This window comes from Thalassophryne amazonica, chromosome 18 (assembly GCF_902500255.1).
Source record: "Thalassophryne amazonica chromosome 18, fThaAma1.1, whole genome shotgun sequence".
NCBI lineage: Eukaryota > Metazoa > Chordata > Actinopteri > Batrachoidiformes > Batrachoididae > Thalassophryne > Thalassophryne amazonica.
The window spans coordinates 15,594,404-15,614,462 of record NC_047120.1 but is presented as its reverse complement, the minus strand read 5'-3'; the positions used below and the strand labels follow the sequence as shown (position 1 = coordinate 15,614,462).

General features: G+C 42.1%; 1 long non-coding RNA gene across 1 annotated transcript; it reads right to left on the bottom strand.

Annotated features, from left to right (window-relative positions):
* Positions 1–4,105: 4,105 nt before the first annotated feature.
* Positions 4,106–18,415, bottom strand: LOC117531149. The gene is made up of 3 exons (XR_004566539.1): positions 18,405–18,415; positions 16,980–16,984; positions 4,106–4,309 (listed from the first exon to the last, which is right to left on the bottom strand). It is a non-coding gene; the product is annotated as an uncharacterized LOC117531149 (long non-coding RNA).
* Between the last annotated feature and the right edge of the window lie 1,644 nt (positions 18,416–20,059).

Below are 20,059 nucleotides of genomic sequence, written 5' to 3'. Positions count from 1 at the left end.
AGACACAGAGGAGGAAATGGAATTTTGACTCACCCGCAGAGTAGATTTGGACCGCACAGAGGCTCCCCTGACTGGACAGCTGTAAATTGTGTGACACGACTAACCACAGTAAAAACATAAACCATCCTCCCAACGGCGGCAACGTTCCTCTGGGGAAAGACGAGTGCATACCAGCTGCATCTGGTCTGTCTAGTCTGCATCTGTCGCTTGATGCTAAATGTCCAGTTCTTTTAGTGCTTCTTGATTTGACAGCAGCATTTGATACTGTTGATCACAGGATTCTCTTGTCTCGTTTAAAGCACCATGTTGGCATTTGTGGCACAGCATTAAAGTGGTTTAGTTCCTATCTAATGAACAGAACATTTTCTGTCATGATAGGTGACTTGTCCTCCTCTGTTGCAACCTTGTCTTGTGGAGTACCCCAGGGTTCCATTTTGGGCCCCATTTTGTTTTGTCTTTATGTGTTACCACTGGGCTCCATTATGGAGAGACATAACATGTCTTTTCATTGCTATGCAGATGACCTGCAGATTTATCTGCCAGTGTCTTCAAATACAAATGATGCTATCAGACGTTTGTCAGACTGCATGGCTGATATAAAGCTGTGGCTACAGCAAAATTTTCTCCATTTGAACGAGGACAAAACTGATTACATTTTGTTTGGTGACCCTGCTCTTCTAGGTTCTGGTTTGTTGTCTGCGTCTTTGAAACCTATAGTAAGAAATCTTTGGGTGGTATTTGACAATTCTTTTAGATTTGACAAACAAATTGACAGCGTGGTAAGAACAAGTTTTTGTCAGTTGCGTCTTTTATCTAAGGTTAAACCATTTTTAAACCACACTGACCTTGAAAAAACTATCCACGCTTTTATCAGCTCTAGAATTGACTATTGTAGTGCCCTTTATGTTGGAGTTCCTCAGACATCTCTGAGTCGTCTCCAGCTGGTGCAAAATGCTGCAGCCCGATTTTTAACAAACATATCAAGACGTCAGCACATCACCCCAGTTCTTTTTAATTTGCACTGGCTTCCAGTCTCTTTTAGGGTTGATTTTAAATTTTGATGTTTGTCTTTAAAACCCTTAATGGCCTGGCCCCTCCTTATTGACTGAGCTTTTGCATCCTCGTGTCTCAAACAGGTCTTTGAGGTCTGTAAATCAGCTTTTACTGGAGGTGCCCAGGTCCAGGTCTAAATGCTGGGGTGATCAGGCCTTCTCTGTTGCTGGGCCCAAACGTTGGCATAAATTGCCCCATTAAATGAGAATCATCTCTGACTTGGAGCTTTTTAAGTCCAGGCTCAAGACATATTTGTTCAGGCTGGCTTTTAACACTCAGTAGCATGATGGCGCTTTATTTTATGTTATTAAATGTTTTTATGTATATTTTATTTTATTGTTTTTGTAATGGTTTTACTGCTGGATATTTGTTTTTACCATGTTTTGTTTTTAAATTTTGTTGTAAAGCACTTTGGTCACTTTGAGTGTTGTAAAGGGCTCTAGAAATAAACTTGATTGATTGACTGATTGATTGATTGCATGGGCGCCTCAGTGCTGCTGTGAGAAGAGTTGAGTGCGGTGTGATGTACACTGCCAGTCATGTTGGAGGAGTGGATGAACGCTGAGGAGCTTCTCTACAGGGTCGATCTGACATGCAACGATCAGTCTGGATTACCAGCGCGATGAGCTCATCAAGTTCCTCTGGAAGGTCGACAGCAATGAGTTGGTCCTGGATGCCATTCACCAGCCTCTGGAAGAACACATCTAGGAGAGCGGCTGGATTCCATTCGCTCTTGGCTGCCAGAATGCGGAAGTCGATGGCGTAGTTGGCAATGCCCCGATTGACCTTCTTCAGCCTCAGGAGTGACCGTGCCACCTCGCACCCCAGGGATGTATGCTGGAACACCCAGTGGAGTGCCATTGTGAAGGCTTGGAGGGAAGCACAGGAGGACTGGCGACTCCACTCTGCCGTTGTCCGTGCCACAGCCTGGCCGGTCAGGTGAGTGATCATGAATGTTATCTTTGTCTTTACAGATGGAAAGATTGATGACATAAGTTCATAATGTAACTCACACTGGGTAATGAAAGGCTTGACATCACCAGATTCTCTGGAGAAATATTCAGGGTGAGATAGCTGATTACAGAAGACTGATTCAGGTACGAAGCTGGTGAGGCTGCAGTCGAAACCGGAGACAAAGAGCTGGTGTTCTTGGTAGCCGGGTTCGGGCTGGCCTGAGAGTCGAACTTCAACAATAGTTGTCCCATGTGGGTGCTCACGGAAGACATGAAGGGATGTTGGTGTTTGGCTAACTCACTAAAGCTGGTGTTAAGAGCAGTGAGCAGGTCGTCCTGTTGGACCAACTGCCACTGTGATGGTGTACCTCCAGCTGGAAAGCGTCTAGTTCCGCTTTGTCCATAGTTGGCCAGATCAATTTATCAGGCATGGTAGGCAGGAATGGATGGACACAAATACAGGACTCAGACACGTAGCTCTGTAGGTTAAAATGGTTTACTGACACAGTAAGCTGGGTCTGGTACACATAAAGGCAACCCAACAAGAGCAAAAGTACAACTAACATCAGGCTATGGTGTGGTCAAGAAAACAGGCAGGTGGTCATAAACACAAAGAGGATAGCAGAACATGGAAACACAATGAACAGAGCTGGAAACAAAGGCACAAGGCGCATCCATCTGGAGGGGAACACGTGCAATCTTAAATACACCTAGGTGATGAGCTACAAATTAGAAACACATGCACGGAAAGTACCAGAACAAGGGTACGGCCAGACATAGGGAAATGCCCACCACCAAGCACCAGGAGACAGACGAGAGAGATAGAGACAGACAGACCCAAGCAGGAAAATACCCAGCAAGAGAATAAACGCACACAAAACCAATGAACAAAACAGAACAAAACAGACCAGATAATAAAACAGAAGACATGGCAAATCTCAAACCCTGACACCAGGTCCAGAAACACCACAGGTTTTGTGGCCTCTAACACCACAACACATCATTGTGGGACATGTCCATCGATCTGTTGTTGTGTGCCAATGTTCTCCTGAGAAGAAACAACACAAAGTAAATAAGACTCCAGTCTCTTTATTTTTCAAGGTGATGAGAAACCTTACTGTATCCATGCTCAAGGCAGAAATCTAGTGATGGTCATTTTACAGAATGGTCAGGGAGGGGTTACTTTGTCAGTTGTTTTTTGGAATGATGCTGCTTTTTGTGGCTGTGGGTGAAAAAACACAACTGCTCATTATACCATATTTTTTTCCAGTCGAATTCTGATTTTATTATCCTTCTTTGTTTGTACTGAAGCTTCAGTTTAAACCATAGTCTTTACACTGAAATGTTAGATTGGTTTTACACCTGTCACACCTTGATGATTTAGCCAGCATATGCGGACCACATTAAAAATGCCGGCATACGTCTAATAAGTTATGGGTAAGTTTTGTATAAGTTAAGAGCACATTGATATACATTGTAACACAGTGAGTACATTGAAAAATGTTGGGCATGCACAATATTTTCGATGTATGCAATATGTCTCATACATATTGCATACATTTATTAGACATAGAGACAGTAACCTCAGGACTAGGTCTGCTTCTAGAGGGGACTGTGAGGTGCCCTTTAGACGAACTGCCACAGGACAAAACACCATTTCTGTGAAGGGTTGTACAAACTTGAACAGCCTACCAACAACTATACAAAACAGTCCCACCCTGAGTGCTTTTATAAATGAAAAAAAAATGGCTCATCAACAGTCAAACCTGTCAACACAGGTGATATGTATTGTGCGTAATTTAATGTTTTGTATTTATTGCAATTGTTGTTTGTTGTTGTGTGTCTGAGGACTACAGATGGAAAGTAGCTTTTAGCTAAATTTTGCATATTTACATTATGTCATGAAAATGTACAAAGTGTTCATTAATGTACATTGTCCTCATCAAATAAACCAGAAAGAAAAGAAAAAAGATACATGGACCATAAGTTGTAGGTAAGTTATGTGATTATTGACACACTTTTCTTGTAAGTTACTCCTAAGTCAAAATACGTCCGTTGATGCTGAGCTGCCAACCTCATGCAAACAGTTCAGACTGTTACAAATATTAAAACCATTCACACACGGAGTAAATATGAAGTCTTAATCGTACCTGTTTATCTCAGTCAGATTCATCTTCTCAGCCTTATGAAAACGTATCCACATAAAGCATCCTGATTTTCTAAAATGACATCTGAAAATACTTTAGTTCCTTTTCGTGGCTGGAAATGTAGTGTTTTAAAGAAAGTCCCTCCGTGTTTTGTGTCTGAGCCTGAACCAGAGAACCTTGGCACTTTGTGCCACAACAAGAAAATTAACTTAATTTAACCCTCAAAGGAACAAAGCTATTTTAGCAACTAATATGATCGAGTGAGGTTATTTATGACTCTATTGACTTTATATTAGAGTATTTCTATATAAATGATTAGCAGGGGTGGTGGCCAAGTGGTTAATGCGCTTGGTTTTAGTTCGGAAGATTCTGGGTTCAAATCCCAGCCCTGCCACATTTCTCCATGTAATGTGGAGTTGCATCAGGAAGGACATTCGGTGTAAAACCTGTGCCAAATCAACATGCAGATCCACCTTGGATTTGCTGTGGCGACCCCGAGTGCAAACAAGGGAGCAGCCGAAGGGACTTACTTTTTTCTATATAAATGATTGTTTTGGGGTTGTTCATATTTATTTCACTTGATAATATATTTGTCCATCCTTTTCATCCTCACTCTGGGCATCAAGAAACAGTTTCAGTGCTTGTGCAGCTGTAAATCTTGTTATTCTAGGTCTGTTGGCCAGCCGCTCCATGAGGCGTCATAACATCCAATCGGTTAGCCGCTCCATGAGGCGTCATAACATCCAATTGGTTAGCCGCTCCGTGAGGCGTCATAACATTCGATCGGTCAGCCACTCCGTGAGGCGTCATAACATCCAATCGGTCAGCCGCTCCGTGAGGCGTCATAACTTCCAATCGGTTAGCCGCTCCGTGAGGCGTCATAACATCCGATCGGTCAGCTGCTCCGTGAGGCGTCATAACATCCAATCGGTCAGCCGCTCCGTGAGGCGTCATAACATCCAATCGGTGAGCCGCTCCGTGAGGCGTCATAACATCCGATCGGTTAGCCGCTCCGTGAGGCGTCATAACATCCGATCGGTCAGCCGCTCCGTGAGGCGTCATAACATCCGATCGGTCAGCCGCTCCGTGAGGCGTCATAACATCCGATCGGTCAGCCGCTCCGTGAGGCGTCATAACATCCAATCGGTTAGCCGCTCCGTGAGGCGTCATAACATCCAATCGGTCAGCCGCTCCGTGAGGCGTCATAACATCCAATCGGTCAGCCGCTCCGTGAGGCGTCATAACATCCGATCGGTTAGCCGCTCCGTGAGGCGTCATAACATCCGATCGGTTAGCCGCTCCGTGAGGCGTCATAACAAGCTGTGTTTCTAATGACGCCAAACACGTGAGCGAGAGGCTCACTAACCCGAAGTCTCGGTTTCAAGATGGCAGCGCAACTTGAAAATCCCCCTTTGAGCGGTAATCATTGAGGCTGCCCATGACTGATTTTTTGGGTATGAGGATGATGGTGCCAGACTTTAGACAGGCTGGCATAGTAGCCTAAGTGAGGGAGAGGTTAAACATTGTGGTAAAGACCTGTGAGAACATAGTTTGTCTGGTCAGCACAGCTTCTGAGTACTTTAGGAACAACGCCGGCTCCAACCACTTTCCTTGGCTTCACTCTGATCTGCTGAGCATCCGTTTCACATCTGGTTGAGACTGGTATGGTGTGGCTGCAGACTGTTGGGTTGGTATCTCAAAACGTGCAAAGAAGGTGTTCATCTCCTCCACTAGTGACCTCCTTGGGTCATCAGCTATGTTGTTAGTGGACTGCTGGATGCCCTGTCACACCTGTCATGGGTTACTGTTCGAAAGGTGATCCTCTATTTTCTGAATATAATCAGGCTTTTTCAATTCCTCGCTTCAGGTCACCTCTTTCACCACTGTACAGTTCTTTGTTTCCTGATCTGAAGGTGATGTTGTGGTCCTTGAGGAGTGCCTTGACCAAATACCTTGGGTTCATATGGTCTGTAATGAAATAAAAGTCAAAATAAATGTAAGCATCACTGTGGAAGTAAGATGAGGAAAGACTCATGATGACAATTCATCTGGATAATAGCGGTGAGAACATCTAGGCTCCTCACGATTTGATTCAGTTAAGATTCAGAGGGCTGTGACTTTGTTATGAATGTATTATTGATGCATCTTTCTCGCTGTGTGACTACTTGATAGTTGCAAGCTCCTCCTGCATGCAACTGTCAAGATCAGGAATAAAGTTGAACCATCAAGATCAAAGATTAGAGCAGGATTAAAGGTCAGCAATCAAGACCAAAGCTCAGTAAAATTTACTCTGCTGGGATAACATTTGGTCCCAGTCCAAATACAGTTAAATATACTCTATCGCAGTGCTAAATCAGCTCTATCACAGTGTGAAATCAACTCTTATTGGAGTAGAAACACTTGATTTAACAAGACAGTAGAGCTCTATAATAGAGTGTATTTAACTGTATTTAGACTGCGACCCAATGTTATCGCGGCAGAGTAAATGTTACTCAGCAAAATTTACTATGTGGCAGGATTACAGATCAACTGTCAAGATCAAAGATCAGTGATCATACAGAACTTAAAGGACAACAAGAAAGATCAGAAATCAGTCAGTAGGATTACAGATCCACTGCAAAGATCATTAAGAAAGATTAAAGGTCAGCAATCAAAATCAAAGCTCAGTCAGCAGGATTACAGGTCAACTGTCAAGATCAAAGATCATGGAGCGGGATTAAAGGTCAGTAATCAAGATTAAAAATCAGTCATCAGAATTACAGGTCAGTCGTCAAAATGAAAGATCAAAGACCAGGATTAAAGAACAACAATGAAGCTCAAAGCTCAGTCACCAGGATAACATGTCTTTTGTCTTGACATCTGTAAAGACAAAAGCTGAGGTCAGCAATCATAATAAAAGTTCAGTACCTGTCCCCACATACAGTAGTGTTCAGAATAATAGTAGTGCTATGTGACTAAAAAGATTAATCCAGGTTTTGAGTATATTTCTTATTGTTACATGGGAAACAAGGTACCAGTAGATTCAGTAGATTCTCACAAATCCAACAAGACCAAACATTCATGATATGCACACTCTTAAGGCTATGAAATTGGGCTATTAGTAAAAAAAAGTAGAAAAGGGGGTGTTCACAATAATAGTAGTGTGGCATTCAGTCAGTCAGTTCGTCAGTTTTGTGGAACAAACAGGTGTGAATCAGGTGTCCCCTATTTAAGGATGAAGCCAGCACCTGTTGAACATGCTTTTCTCTTTGAAAGCCTGAGGAAAATGGGACGTTCAAGACATTGTTCAGAAGAACAGCGTAGTTTGATTAAAAAGTTTATTGGAGAGGGAAAAACTTATACGCAGGTGCAAAAAATTATAGGCTGTTCATCTACAGTGATCTCCAATGATTTAAAATGGACCAAAAAAAAAAAAAAAAACAGAGACGCGTGGAAGAAAACAGAAAACAACCATCAAAATGGATAGAAGAATAACCAGAATGGCAAAGGCTCACCCATTGATCAGCTCCAGGATGATCAAAGACAGTATGGAGTTACCTGTAAGTGCTGTGACAGTTAGAAGACGCCTGTGTGAAGCTAATTTATTTGCAAGAATCCCCCGCAAAGTCCCTCTGTTAAATAACAGACATGCAGAAGAGGTTACAATTTGCCAAAGAACACATGAACTGGCCTAAAGAGAAATGGAGGAATATTTTGTGGACTGATGAGAGTAAAATTGTTGTTTTTGGGTCCAAGGGCCACAGACAGTTTGTGAGATGACCCCCAAACTCTGAATTCAAGCCACAGTTCACAGTGAAGACAGTGAAGCATGGTGGTGCAGGCATCATGATATGGGCATGTTTCTCCTACTATGGTGTTGGGCCTATATATCGCATACCAGGTATCATGGATCAGTTTGGATATGTCAAAATACTTGATGAGGTCATTTTGCCTTATGATGAAGAGGGCATGCCCTTTAAATGGGCGTTTCAACAAGACAATGACCCCAAGCACACTAGTAAATGAGTAAAATCTTGGTTCCAAACCAACAAAATTAATGCCTCGCAGATGTGAAGAAATCATGAAAAACTGTGGTTATACAACTAAATACTAGTTTAGTGATTCACAGGATTGCTAAAAAAGCAGTTTGAACATAATAGTTTTGAGTTTGTATCGTCAACAGCAGATGCTACTATTATTGTGAACACCCCCTTTTCTACTTTTTTTTACTAATAGCCCAATTTCATAGCCTTAAGAGTGTGCATATCATGAATGCTTGGTCTTGTTGGATTTGTGAGAATCTACTGAATCTACTGGTACCTTGTTTCCCATGTAACAATAAGAAATATACTCAACACCTGGATTAATCTTTTTAGTCACATAGCATCACTATTACTCTGAACACTACTGTATAAACAACCCATAACCTTCTACCCCCAATGTAATATCTAGCTCAAAGCTCACACAGAAAGGATTTAAGGTTTTGGATTTTGTAAAGTGATTCCAGCAGATTTAAACTGGAAATCACAATTTTCCATTAGACCAATGTAAATAAGTACTTTGAATGAAGTGCACTGTGTTTCACTTTTTTCAGTGTGAAATTACAGAAACAAAAGCCTTTTATTCACCGAAGCTGGGGGTTACCCACCTCTGTCCCTCAGTAATTGTTTGAAATAAAGTCATTCCAGTAGACAGTCATTATGTGTGTCACTGTACTAATCTCTGACTCAGGACAACAAAAGTACACTTGGGAATAACCCTTTCCCTTTTTCACCAGCAGATCCTACTTGAATTTGCTGATTTAGAGAAATTCAAATTTATTAATTTATATAGCGCCAACTCATGACAAGGTCGCCTCGAGGTGCTTTACACAACACAACTCAGAAAAACAGAACAAAATGAATTAAAAGATTAAAAACATAATAAAAGAGCAAAAAGAATAAAAAACACATAATAACATAATATACTAACAATAAAACAGAGAAAACAAATGGGTCTTAAGTCTTGATTTGAAAGTCTCCACAGAATCCAACTGCCTTATGTGCGCAGGGAGATCGTTCCCCAGAGCAGGGAGCACGATAAGAGAAAGCTCTGTGACCCGCAGACTTTTTATACACCCCAGGGACACAGAGACGTCCTGCACCCTGCGAACACAGGGCCCGAACCGGTACGTAGGGCTTAACCAGGTCAGCCAGGTAGGGAGGTGCCAGACCGTGAACAATTTTATAGGCCAGTTACAGATAGAGAACAAGAGCTAGCTTTAATATAATTCTTTTTTTTTTCTGATAAAACATAATAAAACATGCATTTCCCACCCTTCATATGAATCTTTGTTTGCTTTTGCTCATTAATAAATTGATAAAATGAAAAATTATAAAGAATGCATGTGATTTGTCAGAAATTTTATTATGTATGCATATGGGGACCAAGATCCTGCTATATTGTATCCATATTATACAAATAATGAATGTTTATGAGTTCAATGGTACGAATGTTTCATGAGGTGAAAGCTGGAACATAGCATTCAACGAAGTGAATCTGAGTTGAATGCTATGTTCCAGCTTTCACTGAATTAAATATTCATTCCATTGAAAGAATGTAAAAACATTCATTATTTGTTTTATATAATGGCTAAAATAGATCCTTGTCATTTGATATTTTATTAATTTCTAAACAACAGAAAAAGGACTTACATTTTGGTGTTCCACTGCTGCTGAAGTCCAAATTGTGATGTGTAGTCCAGTGATGCTGTGCACTGACTTCGGACTTCCATAAAAAAAGACTTTGTGTAGTTCTTCAGTCCAGCCAAAAATCACATCAGCTTTTCATCTGAACAGCTCTTCATGCATCCAGACGGCTTACAGCGCAGTGGATTTGTTTTGTGTATGCATGCGCGCACGTTTTGTGTGTGTGTGTGTGTGTGTGTGTGTGTGTGTGTGTGTGTGTGTGTGTGTGTGTGTGTGTGTGTGTGTGTGTGTGTGTGTGTGTGTGTGCAGAGTGCAATGGTACCAAAAAGTATGGAACCAAATTTGCACTCCAAATGGAACCAAATTGCACTCTAAATGCAATGCAAATGGAACGAATAAACCATGTCATGTTACATACAAAGCACCAATAAAATGACAAGGATCCCCTCGGCCGTTATATAATGAATTCTATGTGCTAGTGACAAAAAGTAGGAGAGCATTTCAGCAAAAACAGGGGTGTTTTGCATGGCTCCCAGGTGCACTAATGGGGGATACAGAAAAAAGAAAGTTAGCTATAATTGGCTACTGCTAAAAAATGGGGCAGTGACTAAGCACAATGAAACTAAAGGACCCACCTGTTAACAACAGGTTGTCAAACGTGTGTAGCGACCTTTCTGAGCAGGATTACTGTGAAAGAGATTTTCGAGTGGAGCTCATGGGTAAGAAACCAATAAACTTATTGAAAGACACTGCAGCCCAACATTATCTGACTTCAGTAAGTGTGTAAACGCGGGACGAGCCACAGTCAACGTGAGCCCCGGAAACTGGACCTCGGTTAAGAAGACCAATGCCAGGCGTAACCGTGAGAGCAGAGACAACCGAGAACCGGGGCTCATCTTTACAGGAGATGAGATTCAAAAGTACGAGGTCTGTGAGAAAAGTAACGGACCTTATTATTTTTTTCAAAAACTATATGGATTTGAATCACGTCTGATTACATCAGACATGCTTGAACCCTCCTGGGCATGCAAGAGTTTTTTCACACCTATCGGTTACGTCATTCGCCTGTGGGCAGTCTTTGAGTGAGGAGTGGCCCACCCTCTCGTCGATTTTTTCATTGTTTAGGAATGGCTTAGAGACTGCTGCTTTGTTTGATAAAAAATTTTTCAAAACCTGTAAGGCACAACTGAGTGGACACCATTCAATAAATTCAGCTGGTTTTCGGTGAAAATTTTAACGGCTGATGAGAGATTTTGGAGTTTTACTGTCGCCGTAAGGACGGCCCACGGCGCCTGATGGCGATCTGCGCTCTGAGGAGGCGGTGCCTCGCTGTTTCAAGCTGAAAACTTCCTAATTTCAGGCTCTGTGGACCCAAGACGTCGTGAGATAACAGAGAACTTTCAGAAGAATTCCGGATCAGGAGTTTATCCAGACATTCCACTGTTAAAGGAATTTTTGTAATGAAAGAACGTGCGGGCAGATTCGCATGTCGGGCCAGACCCGACCGCGGGGGGTCGCCACAGGAAAAACACCTCCGTTGGAAACCTTAATGGACAAGTTGGAACATGCCTAAACTGTTAAACAATTTCTAAGATACTCACTTGTTGAAAGCCATCAAAAGCCGCCTGAATTTTACAAATGCTTTTCAACACGGAGGTGTTTTTCATGTCGCGGCGCACACAGATTTGCCACGTCGTCATGGATCCGACTCGGCAAATTCGTCCGCACGTTCTTTCATTACAAAATCTCCTTTAACAGTGGAATGTCCGGGTAAACTCCTGATGCTGGCTTCTTCTGAAACTTCTCTGTTCTCTGACGACGTCCTGGGTGAACAGAGCTTTAAATTAGGATGTTTTCAGCTCAAAACAGCCAGACAGACGCCACCTCTGACCGCGCCGCGCCGATCCGCTTTGTGGGCTGTGCTTAAAGCGAAAGAAACTCCACAATCTCTCATCAGCCGTTAAACTTTACACCGAAAACCAGCTGAATTTCTCGAATAGTGTCCACTCGGATATCCCTCACCGGTCCTGAAAAAATTTGATAAAGCAACGCGCGCCGTCTCCCTGCAGCGTCTCAGACAAAGAGATTCCGACGGGAGGGGGAGTCCACACCTCAATCAAAGCCTGCCCACAGGCGAATGACGTCACCGACAGGCATGACAAAACTCACGCATGCGCACGAGGGTTCAAGCTTGTCTGACGTAAAAACATATGAATCAAATCCATTTATTTTTTGAAAAAAATAAAAAGGACCGCTTTTTATCACAGACCTCGTAGACTATTCATTTATCAGTGTAGATGAGGACATAATATAAATTCAAATACAAAGTCTTAATCTGACCTAATTGTTTCAGACAGATTCATCATCACAGTCTGATGAAAACTTATCCACATAAAGTGCCCTGATTTTGGAAAACACTGTCTGAAAATAGGTCCTTGTCATGGCTGAAGACGCCTAGCATTTTAAAAGAAGTCCCTCTGTGTTTTCAGTCACTGGCATTTTGTTCCACAACAAGCAAATTAACCTATTCACGAGGTCTGTTAGAAAAGTATCCGAGCTTTTTATTTTTTCAAAAACCATATGGATTTGAATCATGTGTGATTGCATCAGCCAAGCTTGAACCTTCGTGTGCATGCGTGAGTTTTTTCATGCCTGTCGGTTGCGTCATTCACCTGTGAGCAGGCTTTGTGTGAGCAGTGGTCCACTCCTCTCGTCGGATTTTTATTGCGAATAAATGTCTGAACGATTTGGAGCTTTGCTGCATCAGTTTTTTCCAGAAACTGTGAGAGACCTCCAGGTGGTAACCATTCGGAAAATTCAAATGGCTTTGACGGACGATTTTATGGGGATTACACAGATTAAGGAGTGCTCCAGCCGGTTTAAAGACCGCCCACAGCTGCTGAGAGCGCGGCGCGCTCCAAGCGCCGATCGACAGGCTGAAACAACCAGATCATTTCCAACGTGAAGGCTTTGTTGATCCGGGACGTCATCTGACTTACACAAAAATGGCAGGAGACGTGGACATCAGTACTTTTTCGGCACATTCCACTGTTACAGGAGTTTTCGCTCCTCTTTCCATGACAATAACTCCTGTAACAGTGGAATGTGCCGTTCATTTCCAAACTGGACGCTGTGTTTTATCCGGGACGTCCTCTGACTAGCACAGGAATTGCGGAAGACGTGGAAATCAGCACTTTTTCGGCATTCGGCACATTGAGACAGACGTGCGGAGGAATTCCGCACGTCGCGGTGGAGCCGCATGGCGCAAAGCAACGCCGTGATGAAGCCTCACAGGACATGTTCTGGCGTGTCCAGGCTCATCCACAATTTCTCGGTTAGTCACACGACTGAAAACCCACCGACAGCCGTCTGAAAGCCATCTCAAAGCCGTCCTGCGAGACCAACACGGAGGTGGTTTTGTGTCTCACCATGAGCGGCACGGTGGCGCATCTGTCCGCTTTTCTTTCCATGAAAAAAACTCCTGTAACAGTGGAATGTGCCGAAAAAGTGCTGATGTCCACGTCTTCTGCCTTTTTGTGAAAGTCAGACGACGTCCCGGATCAACAAAGCCTTCACATTGGAAATGATCTGGTTGTTTCAGCGGGGTCTGAGCATGTCGATCGGCGCTCGGAGCGCGCTGCGCTCTCAGCAGCTGTGGGCGGTCTTTAAACTGGCTGGAGCACTCCTTAATCTGTGTAATCCCCAAAAAATCATCCCTCAAAGCCATTTGAATTTTCCGAATGGTTACCACCTGGAGGTCTCTCACAGTTTCTGGAAAGATTTGATGCAGCAAAGCTCCAAATTGTTCAGACATTTATTCGCAATAAAAATCCGACGAGAGGGGTGGACCAGTGCTCACACAAAGCCTGCTCACAGGCGAATGAAGCAACCGACAGGCGTGAAAAAACTCACGCATGCGCACAAAGGTTCAAGCTTGGCTGATGCAATCACACGTGATTCAAATCCATATGGTTTTTGAAAAAAATAAAAAGCTCGGATACTTTTCTAACAGACCTCGTAAAAAGTTGAAAGAGTCACAGCGCCTCATTCACTCACGTCAGCATTTACAACAGACATCAGTCGACTCTTCCTGCGATGAAAATAAATCCCATGATCCACCAAGACAAAATAAAATAAAATAAGATTTAAAAAAATGTTAAATGACTAGTTCAGGAAGTTCAGAGCTTATGGCTTCCTCACTCACTCATCTTCAACTGCTTAGTCCAATTAAGGCTTGCGGGGGGCTGGAGCCAGTCTGTCACAGGGCCACATATATAACCCTAATTCCAATGAAGTTGGGACATTGTGTGAAATAAAAACAGAATATAATGATTTGCAAATCCTCTTCAAGCTATATTCAATTGAATACACCACAAAGACAAGATATTTAATGTTCAAACTGATAAACTTTATTGTTTTTCTGCAAATATTTGCTCATTTTGAAATGGATGCCTGCAACACGTTTAAAAAAAAGCTGGGACAGTGGTATGTTTACCACTGTGTTATATTACCTTTCCTTCTAACAACACTCAATAAGCATTTGGGAACTGAGGACACTAATTGTGAGTGTCATGACTGGGTATAATAGGAGCATCCCCAAAAGGCTCAGCCATTCACAAGCAAAGATGGGGTGACGATCACCACTTTGTGAACAACTGTATGAAAAATAGTCCAACAGTTTAAAAACAATGTTTCTCAACGTTCAATTGCAATGAATTTAGGGATTCCATCATCTACAGTCCATAATATAATCAGAAGATTCAGAGAATCTGGAGAATTTTATAAGCGGCAAGGCCAAAAACCAACATTGAATGCCCATGACCTTCATTCCCTCAGGCGGCACTGCATTAAAAACCAACATCATTGTCATCATTCCTGACGCAACTCCAGTGTAACTTCGACAAACACACACAGCCGCTGGTGTTCCAAAGAGGTCTCCCATCCAAGTACTAACCAGGCCCTGCACTGTTTAGCTTCTGAGATCTGACGGGATCAAGCTGACACAGAGCAGATCGGCTGCTGAATGCAGTGCCTATTGTGGCGATTTATTTTTAGCGAATTTGTTTTGCACCATAATTATTAATATAAAATGTGAATTTTGAAAATAACTGTAAAAAATTGTTTTATTTAACACTTAGAATGACAATATTATATGAAAAAAATGAGGTCTCTTTTAGCACGTTTTCCTGATGCAGCTCCACATTACGTGGAGAACGGCAGCAGCAGACTTGAACTGGAACCCTTGTGCTCGATAAACAACTGCACTCACCGCTTTACCGCTGCTATTTCTTCTAAACCCCATGGTGGTGGTGTATAGAGGCGAAATTACACAAATAGTTTTGAAATAGCTATTATAGACCGGAGCTGCACTGAAGCATTGACTATTAAATTAACTGACATCTATTATTATCAGTTAATCCTTTTGGGTCATTAAAAAATCTTTTATTTGAGCTTCTTAAATGTGAATCTTTCTGGCAGTATATTCAATATTGTGGACAAAACAAGGTATTTGAAGGTACCATCTTGTGGTTTGGATAACAATTGATATTCACTATTTCCTTGTGTGCATATATGCACATGTCTGTCCCACACTTTGGTTTAAAACCAAACTGGTTGTCACAGGAAGAGATACACACTTACTCTATCAAGCAGGATCTTTTCCACAACTTATGACAGATTGCTGGCAAGTGCTATAGGCCTATAACAGTCCATCCAACTTACCCTCCCAGCTTTGTCCTTAAGCACTGGGACCAGCAGGATGGACAGCACTGAACCCGGTAGTATACCATGGATCATAATGGCAGTGAGGATGAGAGTTAGGAGGGGAGCTATCCACAAACTAGCATTTTTAAAGGGTCCCTGCCAAGCAATGACATTTTTACATAGACTTCAAAAATAAAAAAGGTTTTCCCACATGCTTTTTTTTTAAACCATAAAATTACACTGAACAAGGATTTAGATGTTTCATCACCCATATGAGAATTTGTATTTACCGCCTCCAAGCTTGACCTACTTTATCGCTGTGACAGATGTGACATCATCCAAGTAAAGGTGTCGAAGCGAGGATCTGTTTACCAACATGGCAGACATGGACAGCGAAGACATAGTTAGCGATTATAGCAAAGATTTAAATGACATAAGGATTGTTTTTGAAGAAGAAGAGGATGTTACTGATGAACGAAGCGACGGTGAACATAATAAGGGGATCCAGCCGTATGTTCGAGCCGTACGCGACAGAAGACGAGGATGAAGCGGAGGCGTCGGGATGACAACAACAACAAAAGGGGATACTGAGGAGGATGTAAGCCTCTTACAAAACACACAATGGTTTGTTCACCCACCACCTTTTCTTATAAATGATCATTTATTCCTGGGTAATGGTCAGTTTCACCTGCACTTTGATCAATTTGGACCTGGACTGCGGTGTGTTTGTGTCTGAAAAAAATTATTTCAGCGGCACAGCGTGCTACATTTACTACTAGACTAAGGCCTAATACTAATACCTAATCACCTCCCTTATAGGTCTTATATATATGAGATATTTGAAAAAGATTTCTAAATCAAAGAAAATTTTATTTCTATATCTGTTGTCAAATTTTATAAGGCATATTATTCAAGAAAAAAGAATATGCTAAATGGAGACTTAGTGTCTAAAATACACATACACACATAGTCAGTGTTGTATAGTAACAAAGTAAAAATACTTCACTACTGTACTTAAGTACGTTTTGGGAGACTTTACTTGAGTTTTTTTAATTCAGCTTACTTTCACTTTTACTTCACTACATTTCCGACCTTAATTGCGTACTTCTACTCCGATACATTTTCTATGCGCCATGCCATTACTCATTACAAAAAAAAGCACACGCATATATATATACACACACACACACACACACAAAAAAGTTGTGTTTTCACCCAGAGACACCACTGATTACTAGTGACTGCAACAAAGTCAGGTCGATTTGTCATGAGGCATGTCCGGTAGGCTTTCTTGCAGTTGCGCACTTGGGGGTGTTTGTCAGGAAAATGATAATTTCTCTACATCAATTACAGACCTGCAGCGGGTCTGTAATCAACTTTTCTGCAGCGCAGCTTTGCTTTGAACCTTGAACCAATCAAAGCAGTGATTCGCAGGTCGAAGCACTGCTTCGATCTACAATTCCTGGATTTTATTTCGCTTTATCCTAATTTTTCCCGCTAAAACCCTGAAGAGCATATGTCTGAGTAATATTTAATATTTTTATGTTAAACCGACCTGTTATGGTCTTCTGAAACAGTTGATAGATGTATTTTATAACTTAAAAACGGGACCGATGCTAACGCGTTAGTATGTCTATGGCGTTTTCAATGTTAAAGTTAGCATTAAATTGTTCGCATCAGCACGTTTGTGTTGATTTGTTTTCTGTGTAATTAATGGCTCAGCGTTCGTTGTCGTAAAAGAGTCAAATTGTATTTTTTAAATGTATTTTTATTCATATATTACAGCAACAACAATAATAATCTACATAATAGACAATAATAGTCAATAATAATAGACTAATAATGTTACAATACAATTTTAGAGAACGAGACAAAAATAACCTAATGAAACAAAACACAACAGAAAAGATAAAACCATGTAACAATGAAAATAAATAAATACATATAGAAATAAATAACTGCTTCCTGTGAACACCTAGTGAGTAGCCTACTCTCGTTTAGGTTTTGAAACCTTGTTTCTGAAGTGTTTTTGTGTGATGTGCACAATTTTCAGTATTTTGACTAATACTACCAGTTATTTACAAGCCTAGATAAACTTTTATATATATACATATATATTAAAAAGTCAGTTTTTGATTATTAACATTTATACTCACACCTCACAGGTGTGCCATACCAAGATGCTGATTAGACACCATGATTAGTGCACAGGTGTGCCTTAGACTGCCCACAATAAAAGGCCACTCTGAAAGGTGCAGTTTTATCACACAGCACAATGCCACAGATGCCGCAAGATTTGAGGGAGCGTGCAATTGGCATGCTGACAGCAAGAATGTCAACCAGAGCTGTTGCTCGTGTATTGAATGTTAATTTCTCTACCATAAGCCGTCTCCAAAGGCGTTTCAGAGAATTTGGCAGTACATCCAACCAGCCTCACAACCGCAGACCACGTGTAACCACACCAGCCCAGGACCTCCACATCCAGCATGTTCACCTCCAAGATCGTCTGAGACCAGCCACTCGGACAGCTGCTGAAACAATCGGTTTGCATAACCAAAGAATTTCTGCACAAACTGTCAGAAACCGTCTCAGGGAAGCTCATCTGCATGCTCGTTGTCCTCATCGGGGTCTCGACCTGACTCCAGTTCATCGTCGTAACCGACTTGAGTGGTCAAATGCTCACATTCGCTGGCGTTTGGCACGTTGGAGAGGTGTTCTCTTCATGGATGAATCCCGGTTCACACTGTTCAGGGCAGATGGCAGACAGCGTGTGTGGTGTCGTGTGGGTGAGCGGTTTTCTGATGTCAGTGTTGTGGATCGAGTGGCCCATGGTGGCGGTGGGGTTATGGTATGGGCAGGCGTCTGTTATGGACGAAGAACACAGGTGCATTTTATTGATGGCATTTTGAATGCACAGAGATACCGTGACGAGATCCTGAGGCCCATTGTTGTGCCATACATCCAAGAACATCACCTCATGTTGCAGCAGGATAATGCACGGCCCCATGTTGCAAGGATCTGTACACAATTCTTGGAAGCTGAAAATGTCCCAGTTCTTGCATGGCCGGCATACTCACCGGACATGTCACCCATTGAGCATGTTTGGGATGCTCTGGACCGGTGTATACGACAGCGTGTACCAGTTCCTGCCAATATCCAGCAACTTCACACAGCTGTTGAAGAGGAGTGGACCAACATTCCACAGGCCACAATTGACAACCTGATCAACTCTATGCGAAGGAGATGTGTTGCACTGCATGAGCCAAATGGTGGTCACACCAGATACTGACTGGTATCCCCCCCAATAAAACAAAACTGCACCTTTCAGAGTGGCCTTTTATTGTGGGCAGTCTAAGGCACACCTGTGCACTAATCATGGTGTCTAATCAGCATCTTGATATGGCACACCTGTGAGGTGGGATGGATTATCTCAGCAAAGGAGAAGTGCTCACTATCACAGATTTAGACTGGTTTGTGAACAATATTTGAGGGAAATGGTGATATTGTGTATGTGGAAAAAGTTTTAGATCTTTGAGTTTATCTCATACAAAATGGGAGCAAAACCAAAAGTGTTGCGTTTATATTTTTGTTGAGTGTACTTGTACTTTTACTTTCAATACTTGAGTACATTTAGTTGTACATTACTTGTCATACTTAAGTACAATAAATACTAGATACTTTAAGACTTTTACTTGAGTAGCACTTTTACTTAAGTGTGATTTTCCGGTACTTTATACAACACTGCATACAGTACATCGGTAATCAAATTGTATCACATCTAATCTACTTTGAATGAACAAAAAACAGGCTGTTCAGTTTACATGCATATGTGTATTTGGAAAATTTCAGCTTGGGACTCCGACGAGGGCGGTCGCATCTCCTCCACTCTCCCTTTTCTCTCTGCCTCTGCCTTTAACCTTCAAGTCCCTACTCACCAGAGGGTTAATTCCTCAAAACTATATTGGATTCTGGATCTATTGGACTACTATTGGATTAACCATGGAATTGATCAACTGGTCTCTGAACGCTATTGACACAATTTTTTCTACAAGAAGGTCAGGACCGGGGGATCCTACCTGCCCAGATGGAACGTATCCTGCGGGCTATGTCCTCAACTCCTGGGGGTCTTGGCATGTTGCATGCTTGGTGCCTTTCTCCGTGGAGGACGTTGAGGATTTATTCATCTTTGGTCTCATGGTAGTGGGGCTGGCACTTTTTGGCTTATGTGCTGCCCTGATCTACCGGAAAATTGGCAAGACGGCGGCATCAAGAACCACGGGCCCTCGCTTGGCCATCATGATTAACGAGGTTGGCAAGGCAGTGCATTCTCAGACTGCGATGACTATTGAACTCAGACGCAAAGTTGATGACACCCTGGAGCTGATGCGTGCCTTGCAGTTGAAGCTGAAGGTTTCGGAGGCCGGCAAATATTCTTAATTCATAATTGGGAATATTCCTATTTCACAATTGGTTTTGGTTTCGAGTGAAGCTTCGAAAGGGTGTTTTTCACTGCTGTAAGCCATAATCAAGGTCAAAT